We start from the raw sequence: 17,669 nt of genomic DNA on the forward strand, positions 1-17,669 counted from the left end.
TTTACGTATGGTTTTACATACGTTGCGATAGCAGAACGGTGTTGACCAATTGCAAAAGGAACATAATGAGAAACTACTAGCATTGAAGATGTTGCCGATGAAAAGAAATTTACATTGCTTTCTATTGAAAATCAGGCAGTACTTGAGAAAATGCGTTTAGCTCTACTTTCAGGCATGATAAACCTGAAAACTATGTTACTATAGGCGCATGTCAGTAGACAGGCATTCATGTAAATCTACAGAGTGTGGTTCTGTTTCCAAAAAGTATTGTACCTTGCTGCTTTCTAGGCTAATACACTCTTCAGGCTATGCTTGTGTGACTTCACAAATATTACAAGTTACAAGGGACACAAATCTACTACCACAAAAAATTTGATACAACAGCATAAGAGAAAATCCACACAATATTAATGATTATCAGCCTGGTAAAAATCCAATTAGGCTCATCAGGCAGGGGATGAAATTAAAAATGTTTTCTGAGAGTTAAATTTCATATGTTATACTCGACCTAAATAAGGAATTGACATTGTAAACATAGAAAAGCCTCTCTTTGTCTGTATAAATAGAAGAAAAAGAACTTTGAAGCTATTCATATATTAATGAGTATACATTTCTGTGCTATAGTTTGCCACATGAAGGTGCTTTATCTAACATGGTGTCTGCAAGGAAGAGAGGCAATAGTTTGTGTCCATACTATCATTCCATCACAGAAGAAAACCCCACCCTGATACCATAAAACTGAAGTGTCATCTGTAGAAGACATCCTGTCTTTCCATGATGTTTACATGCTATTTGAAATAACGTTTAGTGTACTGATATTCAGGAGGATTGGCTTGAAATGCTAATGGGAGGACTTTCAAATCAATACGTGGTGAAATTTGCATGTCCCAAGTGAGCGAAGTTAACATTATTCTTTTCTAGAATAAGTGGCCACCTTGGTCATTTCTATTCGATTTTATTTCTCCCTTCTGTTTCTTAGGAGCAGTATATATTATATACTACCTCTGAACAACACTGAATATGTTAAAGTATAATAGTCAATGTCTTTTAAAATTTACTTCATTTTTTAAAACTTAATGTTAACTTTTTCAAAGTAGCCACCTTTATCTCAAACAAAAATAAAACTGTAAGAAGTGAAAAACCTAATAAAATCTGAGGTTGCAGATGACCAAGTGAATGGTCTTAGGGTTTGCTGGTGGCAGATGATATTAGACAGTATACTTGTTGGTAATTTTCTGCATAATTCATTTTGTCTGGTCAACTGTTTATTACAACAGAATTTTTACCCTGTGGTATTACATAAGGAAATGCATGAGAGTAAAATAATGTGGCTTTTTTTTTTTTGAGCATTGCATGTGGAATACATTCAGACATATTTTCAACTGAATTTCTACAAAAGAAAATTTACCTAGATGGGAAATTAGGTAAATAACCCACCTCTGCCTATCCAATATTATCTTCTCTCTCCTTTCCTTCTCCTCTATCCTTCAAAACCACCAACAAAAGCAAAATAACAAAAGTCCAAAATCCAAAACAAATGAATGAAAAATCCTAATAAAATAAAAAAAATAACTAAACAAGACAAAAAGCACACATAAAAATCAGAGTCTGTGAGTCTGTTTTGTTTTTGCCAATGACTCCTGGACATGACATCTGCCCCAGGCTGTAGCTGATACACAGCTTTCCAGGTGTAAGCCCTATTTTTACAAAAATGAAATGTAAAGTTAAATATTGACAGAGATAAGTGATTAAAATGTCCATGTAATCTTACAAAATCATATGAAACAGGGAAATACCTTTTCCTTGTTTTTGTTCTGAGTTATAATATCTTTTGATAAATTTATTTGGTATAATCCAATGTTATTACTACTTCATAGTTCTAACTATATGACATTGTTTAAGTTAGTTAACATTTAGCGCTGCCATCATTTTACCAATGAGAAAATGATATGTCTCTTCACGGGGTAAAGTATGTTCTGGGTGGTCAAATTACCAAGTGAAATATGGAATAAACAGCTGAGCCGTTAGCTTCCTGTATCCGTTTTATACCAACTGATCGCCTATGAATCTAAAATGTTCTCCATAGGTTCTTGAAAATGCATTTTTAGTTTCATCAAATGCACTCTGCACATTCATATTTATTAGTGTCTCTGTTCATCTGTCAACTAGCTATTTTCAGAAACAAATCATCTGGAATACACATGATGACTAATTTTGATAACTCATATATTCTGGAAACTTTTGGAGTTCTTAAACAGAAAGAATCTCCCATATGAAATTACTAACTTATTACAGGTATTTCAATTAAGTAAAATCTCAAGAATTTAATAAAAATGGAGATCTTGATGTCTGCCAGTGTTATGCAAGAGGACTTACAGGAGTGTTTAATAAATATTTACTTACAGGAGTGTTTAATAAATAAATAATAAATATTTTTCTAAAAGTGATTTTTACCATGATAATATTAAGAAGTTATCCTAAGGCTGGCATTAATTCCAGATCCTCTAAGGCAGGAGCTACTTAAATATTTTTTTAAATTAGATATATAGATATTCCATTAATTCTCTGATTAATAACATACATATATAGAGATTAGATAGATAAATAGATAGATAGATAGATGGATAGATAGATAGATAGATGGATAGATAGATAGATAGATGATGGATAGATAGATGATGGATAGATAGATGATAGATAGATAGATAGATAGATAGATAGATAGATAGATAGATAGATAGACAGATAGATAGATATACAACAGCATATGTATCAGTATTCATTAGTTGTTTGGGACATTTTCATAAATTAAAATCTTATAATTACTTTTTTTCCTCAAACTTTTTAAAACTCAAAACAAATAAGCTAAGCAAATTTAAAGTCCAGGAAGACACAGGGAATAGGTTGGTTTCCTTGAGGAAATTTTTTCTGAAGTTTTACACTTTATTTTCAGTAATACCTTCTCATCCTATTTCCTTTCAGTATGCGACCTCACACCTTACCAGCATACATCTTCTGGATATTCTGCAATAGCCCTTAGCCAAAGGCAATAAAAGTTAGATGAGACTTAATCAAAATTTCCTGCTTTACATATTAGGTCCTAGATGTCAATAGAATTGTGACACATGACAAAAATGAGGCTTGACAATATTTTCTCCATGTTAGCAGCACATGTGCATTAACACTTGGATATAACTATTTCTAACACATTGATATATTACAGTAATTTGGCAAATTCTGTTATAAAGAAAACACTAAAATTTCTTGCAGTTATGAATAATTCTGTTTTATTACTGTGTGGTTTCCTCAAAAATCTGCATAAGTAGGATTGACCTAGTTCTCAAAAGTTATTTTTTTCAAGTCCATATCCCACTCAGGGTTTTGCGGTTTAGGTACTTTTCACAAGGCAAGACTGGTGAGAAATACTGTTTTAGCATCAGGAAATAAGCCTACCATCTCTAAAACATTGAAATTGGAGCCTGCAGGTAAATTTTCAATAACTCCTGCTTTGCTTTTATTATTTAAAGCTCACCTTACTGTAGCAAGTGAGTGCGTGGTTTTCCCCTAACTAAGCTAAGCTGATAGCAATATTTTTAACAACTTAACTTGAGCCCTATAACAAGGTTTCACGATGACTCCAAAGCAGGACTAATCCTGGGCTTATCTCCAAATTCCAGGCAATGTTAAAGGTATCAACATGGAGCCCGCTAAAATGTGTGGAATAAGCTGAGGTTTATCCTTAGAGATTTGGTGTGTTTGAACCTGATGACTCTGTAAACTCGGTTTTCTTAGATGAGCACAAGCTGAAGTTAGGGATAGTCACAGGAGGGCTGCAGGCACATTTCTGTCAACATGATGTACATGTGGAGGTTTCACTGTACATTTAGAAACACACACAAGAGCCCAGCTTCACAAATACACTCTCACTTAGGATTGACCTTGTTTCTTATAAGCTTCATTGTCAACCCAGGTAGACGGTTCACAATTGTGTTTCATGAGAATTTTCTTCTTGGTGTGCCAGATAGAAGAAAAAGCCAGAGACTTCAACTACCATCACAAGATGCCTATTCTAGTAAATTTGAAGAAATTGAACTTACTTCTCCTCAGATACTCTAGACTGTTGCTGCCAAAGGTGTGACCTGAGGGTCAGTAGCTTCACCATCATTTCAAAACTTTTAAGAAATACAAGATCTTGGGACTTCCTCAAATGAGTCAGAATCTTAATTTCAATCAGGGCACTTTCACATGAAATGAAATGTGAATCAATTTACTAAGTCTCAAGTACAGAATGGAAAGCCCAGTGAGATAACATAGATGAATAAATAATGTCCCTTTAGGGGTCACCTTTGGAAAATACGTTTAAACAATAAGAACAGACAAATTCTACTTGCTTTTATTGCTCAGTATATATATAACATCTGATTCTTAAGGCTTAAATGAGACTGTATTATTTTATGTAATATTAGCCATTATATTCCTTAAATAGATCTTGACATTTTCACAAATTTGTATACTTCTGTCCTACCTTCTCATAGAAGGATTTGAAATGAATTTAAACTCAGTGACACTACTCCTTTCCTTGAAAAACTTCTTTTTTTGTTTTCTATAAAATATCTTCAACACACTTTAGGTGTGTTTTGCTATGCAATTAGTAAATGATTTTGTGTGCTAAATCCCATACATATTTGTATAAAGATATAGGCAGATATAGAAAATACATGCAATATGTATGTATATTCAGTATCTACAAAAAGCAGTTTGTGTGAACATCCTCATGTCATAAAATCTGAGACCTCACTTCATTGTTTATAAAGCTATTAAAACAGTGATATTTGAATGACTTCATGAACAAAAATGATGTATTCTAAGTTTTAACTTCCATTTTACATTACTCTCAAGTTTACACTAGGTAACTACATTTCTACATGCAGACAAATCAGCTAGCTCAGGTGTCACAACTATTCAAAGCTGAGTAGTGTCACCAATGTGAGGTTGTATAAAAGATGACGAATGTCCACATGTTTCTATTCTATATAATGAAATACTAACATTAGAGTGTGTATAAAAACTCTGAGATGACAATCGACAAAAATGCTTTAGAGCTGGCATTGCATCGGTGACTTCACTAGGCCATGAGGCAAGCAATTTTTTACATGAAAGCTAGTCCTTCTTTGAATTGTACAAATTTAATATTTATATTTAAATATTATAGAATGATACCAAACTCAATATTGAATAATAGTAGGAACTAAGCAAATCTTGTAAAATAAAACTTTTTGCTTTTCCATTTAGATAATCTATATTGTTCACTAATGAACTGAAGGGAAACTGTTCTGATACCTGATGTTTGCGATCACATAGCATAGAATGGAAGCATGTAGGTAGTTTTAGTGATCATAATGTTTTGAAGCATCGATCAGTTCACTTTTCTCACAGTAAGAGATCTGGGGATATTGAGAGGCATTCCTTTCTGTCACCAAAAGTACAATTATAAAACAGTCACATCTCTCAAGGTGAGAAGATAATTAACATACAGTACAGAGGAAGAAAAGCAGGAATTTACAAAACTATGTAACTCATAAGTGGCATAATTAAGCATTTATAAACTATGAGCATTATCTACCAGTTAGAGCCTGTGTCATAAAATTTGGAGTCAGAGGACTTAAAATGCTTTTCTTTTATGGTCTGCAGGTGAAACTCTCTCCTTCCTACTTTTAGGTTAATCACATAATTCAATATGGAATCAATATGGAGATAAGCAACAAAAATATCCTGGTTGAGCTTTTCATTGCTTTAAACTTAGAGTAGTGTTTTGTTTCTCCCTTTTCTCCTAAACTGCAAATGTGAAAAGCCCACAGTTTCAGGAATGTTCTGAGATTTACACATAGCTCCCCAATACCCATGATATAACTGGGATGCTCTCTTTTTCCTCAAAGAAATCTATCTCAATAGGAGCTCACCTTACAGACCAGGATAATGATTCTTCAGATATAATTATGGTGTCTGTTTTTAATAAAGTATTCCATGGAATTGACTTTATAATACTAACATTGAAAATAGTTACATGAAAGTAAAGTCTACTTATTTCTGAATAAAATAATACTTCTCACTTAATGGAAGCTATTTTAAATTTTGCTATCTTAGTGTTTATATTAAATTTACAAACACAAATATTTTCGAAAATATGAGATTGGATGAAGTAATACAAGTAAAAAGGGCTCAATATGTTCTATGACTAGCATATATTTTTGAAAATTAAATGTTTCATAAATAATTAAAACAAATTCCAGAGTTATATTTTTTCTAGTTTCACTTATTCTTTTAATAATCAAAGTACATCAGTAAATTATTATCTCTCATAAACATATAATCTTTAATGTTTTGCTTTTACAGAATTATTATATTCTTAAATATTAGTTTCTAGTATATTACGTCCTTCAGTTTTCAAGGACATTAATGCCTAATATTGGCTTTTTCAACCTCAAAGACCAAATATTTAAAACTATGCCTCTGAATTACCCAGGACTAATGTTTTAAACCAGTATATGTTCAGACAGAGGAAAGCATTAGATCGATGGTGGATAAGCTGATATGACTTTCCAGTTACTTTTCTGGAAGGAAATTCTACATAGCTGAATTAACGGCTTTGGCATAGCATGAATTTTTTTTAAAAAAAGCAAAACTGTTTCAGCTCACCAGTGTCACAAAGGCATGACTTCCTCAAGAAAATAAATCGTGCAATTCATTTTATGGCAGATTAAATCCCATTTATTTTCCCTGCAGACAGCTGTTTTGAATAGAATGTCACTTGTGTGAAACCATTTTGTGAATGTTTAGCTGCAGATCTTGGGCAGGCATAACTTTCTCTGATGAAATAAAAGGTTATGTTTTATGATTGTTCCTCCTGTCGGCAAACCCCAGCTTGTGAGCTTTGATAATACAGTGTTCCATATTTCAAGCTGCTCTTTTGATGTCTAAATATCCATCTGCTCTTAATTTTCAAAAAGTGCACGAATATAATGCAAAATAAAGCCCACAAAATACAAATATTTCTCTCTTGATTCTGAAGTGTAACACTTACTTGGGTAATTAACATTCTCTTGGCATTCAAAATTTGTTGATTAAATGATACATTTTGAACATTTAATTAACCTGCATTTATGAGATATGCAATTAACAAAATTCTTCTAATAGAATGAGATGCTTTATGTCAACTGAATAACTGTTCCATAGGGAAATGATAGAATCAGTAAGACGAAGAACTTTCCAGTGATATAGTATATTTTGTAACATTTAGTAAAGGGTAAATAGACTCAGAAAGTCAAATCCACCTTTTTTACACACTGTGGTAATTTTCTTTCCTAGGATCAGTGGTAGGCTAAATAAAGCTGGGTAAAATTTATGCTTCAACTTGTAAGTCTTCTTTCTTCTGTAGTTTGTTTTCAGGCATGTAAGTTTGAGAAACTTTATGATAGCTAACTTTAACTAAATAACTAAATAAAATGACATTACAAACATATGAATAGTCTCGATAATTGGATCTAATTCATTTTTCTTTATTATCACAACAATAATAGAAACTGTAATTTGACTGTGTGTATACACAAGTGAGGGAATAGAGAACATATGAGAATAATCATAATTTGCACATGAAATTTCTAGTGTCAACAATGGACTTCCAGGTCTGCAGGGGGCCAATCAATGATTTTCTTAGAAAAACCAGTGTTTCTAGAAGTTTCAACAGCTCTCAGCAAAATGAAGTGCGTCATAAAATAAAGTTAAATATGTTCCTGGGACTTCACAATATGATATAAAATCAAATTGATGAGGCATATGAATGTTTTGAGGCTGGGTCATTGCAGGTCATTGGATTCTTTCTTTATTATGGATAGATATAGGCATACTCTCAAGGTTTCTTCACTTCTCCCCTATTCTGAACTGCTGCAAAAGGTTTCGAAAGATGAGGGTTATTTGGGGACAGAGGACTGGGTTGACAGTAAACACGGTAGTGACATCTAACATCAGTTTAGATATAAATTTGATAATCACCATTTGTGTTTCAATCTGTTTTATAAGTCCTCCTAAGACCTTAAAGAACACTGCATTTAATGATTTATATTTAATTTTTGTTTGTTCCTACACTGCTAGTGATTATCTGACATCACAAAAAAACCTCTTTCTGATACCATGGCATTATAAAGTCTACTTAGTATTAGCAACTGAGATTAGTAAAACAACAAAACAAGAAAGATTAGTTTTACATATTGAATAAAACAAACCTGATATCTTAGAGTTTTGATGTGAATATGTGTGAGTGTGTGTGTGTGTGTTTGTGTGTGTGCACAGATGCAATGTGTGACACTCTCACTTGGAGACCAAAAATAGTTGACATTTGGCATTGGACTTGATTTGGTTACATGTTACTTTTCAAGATAGTCTTTAGCTAACTCTGGAACTTGCTCATTTGGCTAGGCTGACTAACTAGTGACCTCCAGGGATCTGCCTTTCTCTGTGTTCTCTGTGTCTGTATTGTAAATAGTCTCTGCTGTACACAGGTTTTAAATGAATCATTGGGATGAAGACTTGGCCTCTCCATTTGCATGGCAAGCACTCTGCTTATAAGGCCATCACTCCATTCCAATTTTGACTTTAAAAACTTTATTTCCTCTTCCAATTTAATAGATGTATTTTGGTTTGGCTTTAAAAATATGAAACAATAGATAATTTTCAAGATTTGGATATGTTTATCTTCTGCTTTTACAAAGTTGAAACACTGCTTCATAGAAAATTGATGAAAGTCTCCATGTACAAAACATCAGTATTCTATTTACATATTTATCTCAATTCATTTTGTATTACTGATTTCTATATATGTATAGACCCTTGGGATATAAACTAGTGAGGTAAGAAGTCTTCAATTTAAGTTCTTTCTCTAATACTCACAATTCCTGCAACCTGAGAAATGATAGGTTGGAAGTGGATTACAGAATAGGCATATTCCTTAAGAAAAATCATCTCCAGGAAATGATAAGAAAAATGCCTCAATACAGAAATTAGGTAGAAAGATCCCATGATTCCATCAATCACTTCATAGTCAGCAACATCAGTCTTCGTAACATGCTCACAGGAAATACAGAATTTATCTTTTAGTCATGGACATTTTCCATGAAATTATGATAAAGGAAGGAGTTATGTAAGACTAGCATCATAAAAGCTAGGTTCATGTATACAAAAAGCATGTTTTATGATCCAAGTTCATCCTTCTTTTTTAACTGTGGCAAATACAAGTTCTTGTTTCTAATAGTCAGAAAATAAGCAATATAAGTTAGGATGGGTTTTATTATATTGTGATCAGATATTTTCCCCTATAGAGGTATGGCTTCAAAGCTGAACATGGATGTTCAGTGAAGAATGGTCTGAACATACTATTTCATCAAAGTGACACAACAGACCCTGTAACAGAAGACATGTTATTTTTAAGACTGTTTGCCCAATAAATATTCCACAGAACTTCAACAACACATTCCTAGGGAACGTACTTCCCAACCACAGCCTCTAAGCTGAGTCCAAATAATGCCACAACAAGATAATTCTCAGTGCAACTACAAGCTGCTAGAAGTTTCTGAAAATAATATTTTTGTTAACCATAATCCAGTACCTTTTTCTGTATTCCAAATCCCTTACATAACAGAGTCAAGTTACAAGGCTATTCTGGTGATAACAAAAGTCTTGCTGATTGACATTAGATCATAGGTGACACGATTATCTTATAAAACTGTAATAGACCCTCACTGCAAAGGGGTTTATGAACCATAATAAATTGCAATGAGTAGGAAAGACTCAGGGAAAAATAATCCTAAGATCTAGGTAACTCCACTTAAATATTAATAACTTCTTTGCAGCAAACATAAAACCTTAAGGAGATCTGAAGCTATGAGTTCAAAACAGTGTACAAATTTTTACATCCACCACCTTCTTCCTGGGGGGAGATAGCTTGTACAGATGCCCTATAATATCAATAAATGAGATATATTTAATACTTGCCACATTGATTTTTGGCAAGTGGTAACAAGGAAAGTATTTTCATCTGCACTTATTTTGAAAGCATTGTGTAACTGTATATTTATATTAAAAATGTTAAGGGAATCTCTGCTATTTCTAGACGTTTCAGTTTTCCATTGAGTTAAGACTTTCTGCAAAGTAAAGATGGTATAGGTATCATCATTACCAAAATACACAAAGCACCATCAGTCAATTTGATTAAGCCTCCAATTACTAGCAAGCAAGGTGCTATGCTAGTTATTGATCCTTACAATTGAATCACAAATGTAAATGAATCATGCAGAAGGCTTCAAAGAGGACATGAGGAGAAAAGAATTCAAAGCGTAAGAACGTTACAGTTGGTGACTCACTGTTCTGCCATTTAGTCATCTGTGGTTGTACTAGTCTTGATGGACATTTTAAGATACTGCAACTATTTTCCCCCAAGTATAATGAGAATATTTTAACTTTGTCACATAATTTTACCAAGAAACAGACAAATTTTAAGGAAAAACTAAAACAAAATATAGCACCCTTAGTTAAAGTAGTCTTATTATTTGCCTGATAAAATACAGAGTTTTATGTTGAATATGATAAATATACTATTATTTTGGCTGAAAATCTATTGCCCTTGGGACATTTTAACTCTAAGAGTATGGATCTATATATAATAAAAAATTGGTTGCTCATTTAAAACTGATTGTTGCAGCAGGATGGCATTGAATGAGAAGGTAAATATTAATAAACATGTTTTATCATTTGATATAAAAATGTTCAGCCTTGGCAGTTTGTCTTTGAATGCGGAGACCACAAACAGTTAGGATGCCTCATGGAAGCTGAAGCCGCACTTCCGGGGTGACTCCACTGGCTAGCCGGGCCCCTCAAATGAGACCTTGCTCCCAGAAGAGCGCCTGCACCTCAGCCTCCAGCAGCAACTGCATCATCTGCAGTTGGCTCACCTGCTGCTGCACCCCGGGTCAGCCAGCAGCCAGGCCTGATGACCCAGATGGCTACCACTGCAGCCGGTGTGGCTGTGGGCTCTGCAGTGAAGCACACCCTGGGTCACGCCATCACTGGTGGCTTGAGCAGTGTTGGTGATGCGGAGCCTGCAAAGCCTGACATCACTTACCAGGAGCCTCAGGAATCCCAGCTACAGAACCAGCAGTCTTTCAGACCTTGCTCTCTAGAGATCAAGCAGCTTCTGGAGTGTGCCCAGAACCAGAGTGATGTCAAGCTCTGTGAGGGCTTCAACGAGGTGCTGCAGCAGTGCAGGATTGCAAAGAGTCTAATCTAATCAAGAAGTTCAAGCTGAAAAAATATACAATTGGTTGTGTATAATTGATAGTATAAGTGTGGACCGTTATTTCTAACAGCTCCATTGTTTCGGAATGTCCGTGAAAGAGATCTAACTATAGATGTTTACTGAGGCTTCTAGTGTTGGTTACTGGGCAAATGTTTGGCCTCCTGAGTTAAAAAAATAAATTGGTTTATTTTGAAAAAAAAAAGTTCAGCACTATGTATAGTAGATGAAAGATATGTATCATACCTATTTACAGTTAAAGTGAACCTATGACATACAGTAAGATATTCAATTAACATTTAATGTAAAATTAGATGTATGGATGACAGATGACAGCAGGAGGGAAGAAATGTGAGAAGGGAGAGAGGAAAAGGGGGAAAGGAAGCAAATAAGTGGAGAATATAATAGATAAAGAGATAGCTAGGTACTGCATGGAAACTCATACTTTCTTTAGCTTAGTCCCTATTCTAGTTTCTCCATCGTTGCTTATTCCTTAGCGCAATAAAAAGGCATACTCAACATGTTAACAACTAATGATTAAGCAATTGCTGGAAAACATAGCAAATTAAAAATATAGGAAGATCATATAGTTATATGTTTGATGGATAATATATAGATAGATTATAGTTACAGAGATAGGTGATAGATGTTGGATAGTTGTTAGATAGATGATAGATAGATAGATAGATAGATAGATAGATAGATAGATAGACAGACAGACAGATAGATAGATATATAGATAGATAGATAGATAGATAGATTTGGAAGACATGATATATATGGCTAGATAGGTAATAGTAAAACATCCAGAATTATTTATTTAATATTTTATCTAAATTAAAGTAGGAAATCTAGGCCTCTTTCCCTAAATGAAATTCCATAAAGGCAAGGTCATAGCTGCATTTTTTAATACTACTGTCTTCTCAATGACTAGAATATAAAATGGTAAGTAGCAAATCCATCTTCCCTAAATACATTAAAGTATTATAAAGGAAAATACACTTTCTATCCATGTTTGAAACTAGAAACAAACCTCTCCATGCTCACAGATCCTGTGATGCTGTCCCCGGTTTCCCCTTATTATTCTCAGCAATCCTGTGCATAAACTTGTGATTCAGTGTCTAACGTGGGAAATCTTTTCTTTAAAAGAAAATTAATGTGAGTAGTGAGCACCTTCAAGTTTTAACTTTTAAAGAAGGACAAAAGTTCGCAGAGTCCTATTAATTTGGTAACCTTGACAAAAATCAGAGACATTTTAAGAGCTTAAAAAGCTAGGCTGACCCACCTTTAGACATTGGGTATAATTGAAGACAATTTCAGCTTCCATTAAAAGCTTTGTTATGTACAGTCTCTGTCAAAAAAATAGGAAAAATGAGCTAAGCCTCCTAACACTGTGTAAGAGTGGCGATTCATCTGCATTCATTTCAGCTGGAAACCTGTGATCTGAGGATGTGAAATAGATCATTTGACGGCTTGTGTGCTTGGCATTGTTTTGTTCCTCTAAGGACTGTCTTTGTCCCCACATTTATATCTGAAGGTCGTATTCCTCCATTACATATTCATAAAGCTAAAGATCATATAGAAAAACTAAATCGATATTTTCTTCTCTGAAAATGTTTTATATGATCTAATTGACAGAGTTAAAATACACTGGCAAACCAAGTTCAAGAACACGTCAAAAAAATCATCTGCCATGTTCAAGTAGGCTTGATCTCAGGGATGCTGGTCTTGTTTAACATATAAAAATCTATCAATGTAATCCATAATATAAACAGACTGAAAGAAACACATGATCATCTTATTAGATGCTAAAAATTTCTTTGACAAAATTCAATGCCCCTTCATGATATAAGTCTTGGAGAGATCAAAGATACAAGGAGTAAACTTAAACATAATAAAAGCAATTCACAACAAACCAACAGTCAACATCAAAAGAAATGGACAGAAATTCAAAGCAATTCCACTAAAACCAGAAACAAGACAAGGCTGCCCCTCTCACCATATTTATTCAATATAGTACTTGAATTTCTAGCTGAAACGATTATACAACTAAAGGAGATCTAGGAGATAAAAATTGGAAATGAAGAAATCTGCTGAAAATTTCTAATCGTACTTGTTATGATTTTGTTTGCATGTAGAGATATTAAATATTAAATATTAAATATTAAATTGCCTATTTCCTATTCAAACTGGGCTCTTTCTTCCTCTTGGATTTATGTACCCTATAAAAGAACAGAGTCTCAATAACATAGTGTAAGGATATTTATTTTTTGACCAGAGAATCTGGAGAAGCTGGATGACATGACTCACTAATCAACTTTTTATATTAACCAATAGAAAGTAAGGGGAAACGAAGGTGAGGGGTGATATGTGGGGAGATTCTCTCTACTTTCTTCAATGCAGGGTAAAATAATGGCTCACTAGGGAACTGTAAGGCCAAAGTTGTTTCTTTACAGTACAATCAGAATCTGCCATTTTAGAACAATTGATATACTTTAAGTCTAGTTGGCTGGCTTGCTAGACAGATATGTTGCCGTTAACAGAAAACAGAATATTAAAATTGATTGTCTCTCTAAGTTTCAGATGTATTTACAAACAGTATTATAACAAGAAATTAAATGTAGTAAATTTATGAATGTAAATAATAAGGCTGCTATGAACATCGTGAAACAAGTTCCCTTGTGGTATGGTGGGGCATCTTTTAGGTATAACTGGGTCTTCAGGTAGATCTATTTCCAATTTTCTGAAGAACCTACATATTGATTTCCAGAGTGGCTTTAAGAGTTTGGAATCCCACCAGCAATGGAAAAGTGTTCCTCTTTCTCCACATCCTCTCCAATGTGTGCTGTCACCTGAGGCTTTGATCTTAGCCATTCTGATTTTTTGAGGTGAAATCTCAGGGTCATTTTGATTTGCATTTCCTTGATGACTAAGGATTTCCAACATTTCTTTAAGTGCTTCTCAGTCATTCAAGATTCCTCTGTTGTGAATTCCCTGTTTAGCTCTACACCCCATTAGATACTTTTATATTACCTATTTTGCAAGTTGTGTTTGTTTTTCTTGCATTAAAATACTACTAATATCTTGTCACATGATGCTAATTAAGTAACTGCCAAATGTGAGTGTACTGAAGAAACATGAAGTATCAGTGCAAAGTTTTTGAAATGTTTCCTTAAAGATCTCATAGGGTATCAGAATTAGTTACTGAAATATCCCTCCACAGATCCTAAAACTTGCAAATCCTCTTGAAAGAATAAGTGTCCATGTCAAAATCCATGAGTCCTGACTTATGTGCTAATAGCATCATGTTCTTTTGATTGACTCACCTGTAACAAAAAGAAAAAAAAGGATGGATATGAGTGACGTGTGTATTTGTGTGTGTCTGGCATTATGGGAAGAAAGGGGCGACGGATCAGGAAAGTTAGGAGAAGAGGAAGAGGTGAGGAACTAGGGGAGGAAGCAAACACAGAGAAGAAACAGAAGGAAGGAAAGACTTTTAGTCTTCTCATATTTTGATTCTTCCCTCTGCTAATTGTTCTGTCACCTCATAACTTGAGTGGTTCTGTTCTTCTCATGTTGTTCTTCTTTGTGAAGGCTCATTATCATGAACTTGAACTTTCTGGGGAGATCTTCTGACAGAACTGGGTTTCAGAAATTACACAGCTAAGGCATAATTTAGAGTAGACATTGATATATTTTCCAAGATCATAGATGGCCATGGAGAGCCACATGAGTGACAGTTCTTGTTGAGGTGGTTCTAATAACTTATTTCTGTATCTGAGTATGCTCTCTATTGGACAATGTGCTTTAAACCATGTAAAACATGCAGATCTTGTATGTCATTACATACAGCATAATTGATTTAGGAGTCTTCAGTACTTCAAAGATCTGTCCAACATACAAGAAATTATGACAAAAGTTGTGATAAATATCCATTTTTAAATTAATAGCTATTATCATGCTTTGGTGTGTCATTTGGCACGTCTATGAGCAAAAAAATTCTCAGTTAGTTAATATTTAGTTGGTACTATGTGGACATAATTTACATATATATTATTTCAAATAATTTTATCTTGAATCACAGATATGTCTCATTACCATTCTTAGAATATTATTGTAAATATACTACAACAGTACTATCAACATCATAGCAAAATTATAACATTATAACAAAATTATAACAATATTTATCTTGTATTAGTCAAGGGTATAAATTGAGAAAGTACATGTGAGATACTATTTGTCATTCATTATAGAGCTGAAGGAATACAGACCAACCAAAATTATGTTCATAAATACCATAGAAATTGTTATATATGGAGTTTACATTGGCTCTGAGGACATACTAATTCTATCTGATACTAATACTAATACTAATAATTGCAAATAATAATACATTGAACTATCTTAAGACACCTTTAAAGCTTGCTACATGCATATATATACATATATATATATGTATATATATACATATATGTGTGTATATATATATGTATGTATATGTGTGTGTGTCTGTGTTTGTGTCCATGTCTGTGTGTGTATGTATGCTGCTTTATAAGTAGTTTTAAGAGAGCATATTATGATGTGCAGAAGAGAAAGAATGTGGCCTAGTGCTCTGTGCAAAGAATGCATCTTTCAGCATAAGGGCCATCTAGGACATGTGCTGTATAACATGAAATAAAGTTCCAATATGGAAATTCTTGCATGGAAAAGTAGCAACTAGTAGTATAGCGTTTTTGTATTAGTAACAGGAATAAATATTGATGCTGGAACACCATTTCAGATGAGGGAGAGGGGTGATTGCTTGTGTTTCTGCACAAACAAAATGAGTTGAATTAGGCTACAGGCAAGCAGAGGTTACTAGAAAAATGAGAGTATTTCATCTCTCTGGTTTGGAAATAGTGAGGCACAAAATGAATGCTAATTAATTTAAAAATTCCAACTTGGGTATTCTTCTTGGAAAAATATGATAGTGATCTGGAGAATGAAATACTATAGATTTGATGGAATTCACATAAAACACACATTAAGATAAATTATAAAGGCTTTGGTTTTATTTTGTTGCATTGTATTACTTTCTGTTGGAATGAATAGATGCGATCTTAATTTGTACCCACTACTGGGGAAGTTTTTCTTTTAGCCTAGGATCTTAAAGTTTGATAGGTACATAAATTATACATTGACAGCACAATATGAGGGAAGTATACTACACCATATTGATTTATAAAATATGCATTTATCAGCCAAATTTTTGCAAAGTATATCTCTGCGACAATGAATTATGAATTTAATGATGTCATTCTTATTTTTTATTTACATGAATGTGGTGCTATAAATTTATTTTATTAAATTTTTATACATCTTTCCCTAATGGTTTTATGTAAAAGCTTTTAATATTCAATACCAAATGGATCAGTCTGTGATAAATACTATTGTGTTGTCATTTAAAGTTTAGTTTCTATATTTTACTTTTCATTATTTAATTTTAGAAGAGCTATATATTTTTCTGTGATAAACACTAATTAGCATGTCACCAACACTAATAGTACTTCAGAACAAAGAAAAGCTCTTCCTAAGGCTTACAAAATAAATTTATAAAAAACAATCCATGAAATCTACAATAAATTAGAAATAAGTTATAGCTTAAGATAGTAACACTGTGTTTGTTTACAGGGTCAGTGTATTTTCATTTTTTAACAATAAAGACAGAATATCTTATCCTAAGAACATTAGGATTTTTGACTTTAGTTTGTAAAGTTCTATTTTTTGTATTTGTAATAGGATGATAATGAGAATTGGGATTTTTTTGCATTTTCATAGATTTACAACAGTTAATTTTAAAGCCATAATCTAACATATATAGATATTGTATTAACAATCAATGGATTTTATTACCATCATAATTTGTGGATTTGGGTTTCTGTACTCTGATAGACAATCTGTGAATATCTGCAACATCTTGCTGACTGTTATAAGTAGCAATGTAAACAGTGAAGTGGAATAAGCCTTTAAATATTTAAATAACAAAGTGTTGAAGACATTTATAATGACCTTAAGAACAGTGATGTTTCCACTGCTCAACAGTGTTTTGCTTTTCATGTGGGAGAAATTCATACTCAAATACTTCACACATACCTTGACTGTTTCAATGCTGAATTGAATGGGATCTGATATTTCCAAATACAAGGGTCATACAAAGTGTAGCATTAGCAAGTGTATTCTGATATTGAGTGCAATGCTTCTGTGTTCCTTATGTGTCCTTGAAATACAAAGTTTTCTATTCTCTCTCTCTCTCTCTCTCTCTCTCTCTCTCTCTCTCTCTCTCTCT

General features: G+C 33.3%; 1 protein-coding gene and 1 pseudogene across 2 annotated transcripts in view; both read left to right on the forward strand.

The window, feature by feature from the left end:
- Positions 1 to 17,669, forward strand: part of Galntl6 (polypeptide N-acetylgalactosaminyltransferase like 6) — a 984,872-nt gene that overhangs the window by 413,119 nt on the left and 554,084 nt on the right. The gene's annotated exons all lie outside the window — the stretch shown is intronic.
- LOC114612752 lies at positions 10,864 to 11,335 on the forward strand (annotated as a pseudogene).

The sequence above is a fragment of the Grammomys surdaster genome, unplaced genomic scaffold, assembly GCF_004785775.1.
Source record: "Grammomys surdaster isolate TR1022 unplaced genomic scaffold, NIH_TR_1.0 126182, whole genome shotgun sequence".
Lineage (NCBI taxonomy): Eukaryota > Metazoa > Chordata > Mammalia > Rodentia > Muridae > Grammomys > Grammomys surdaster.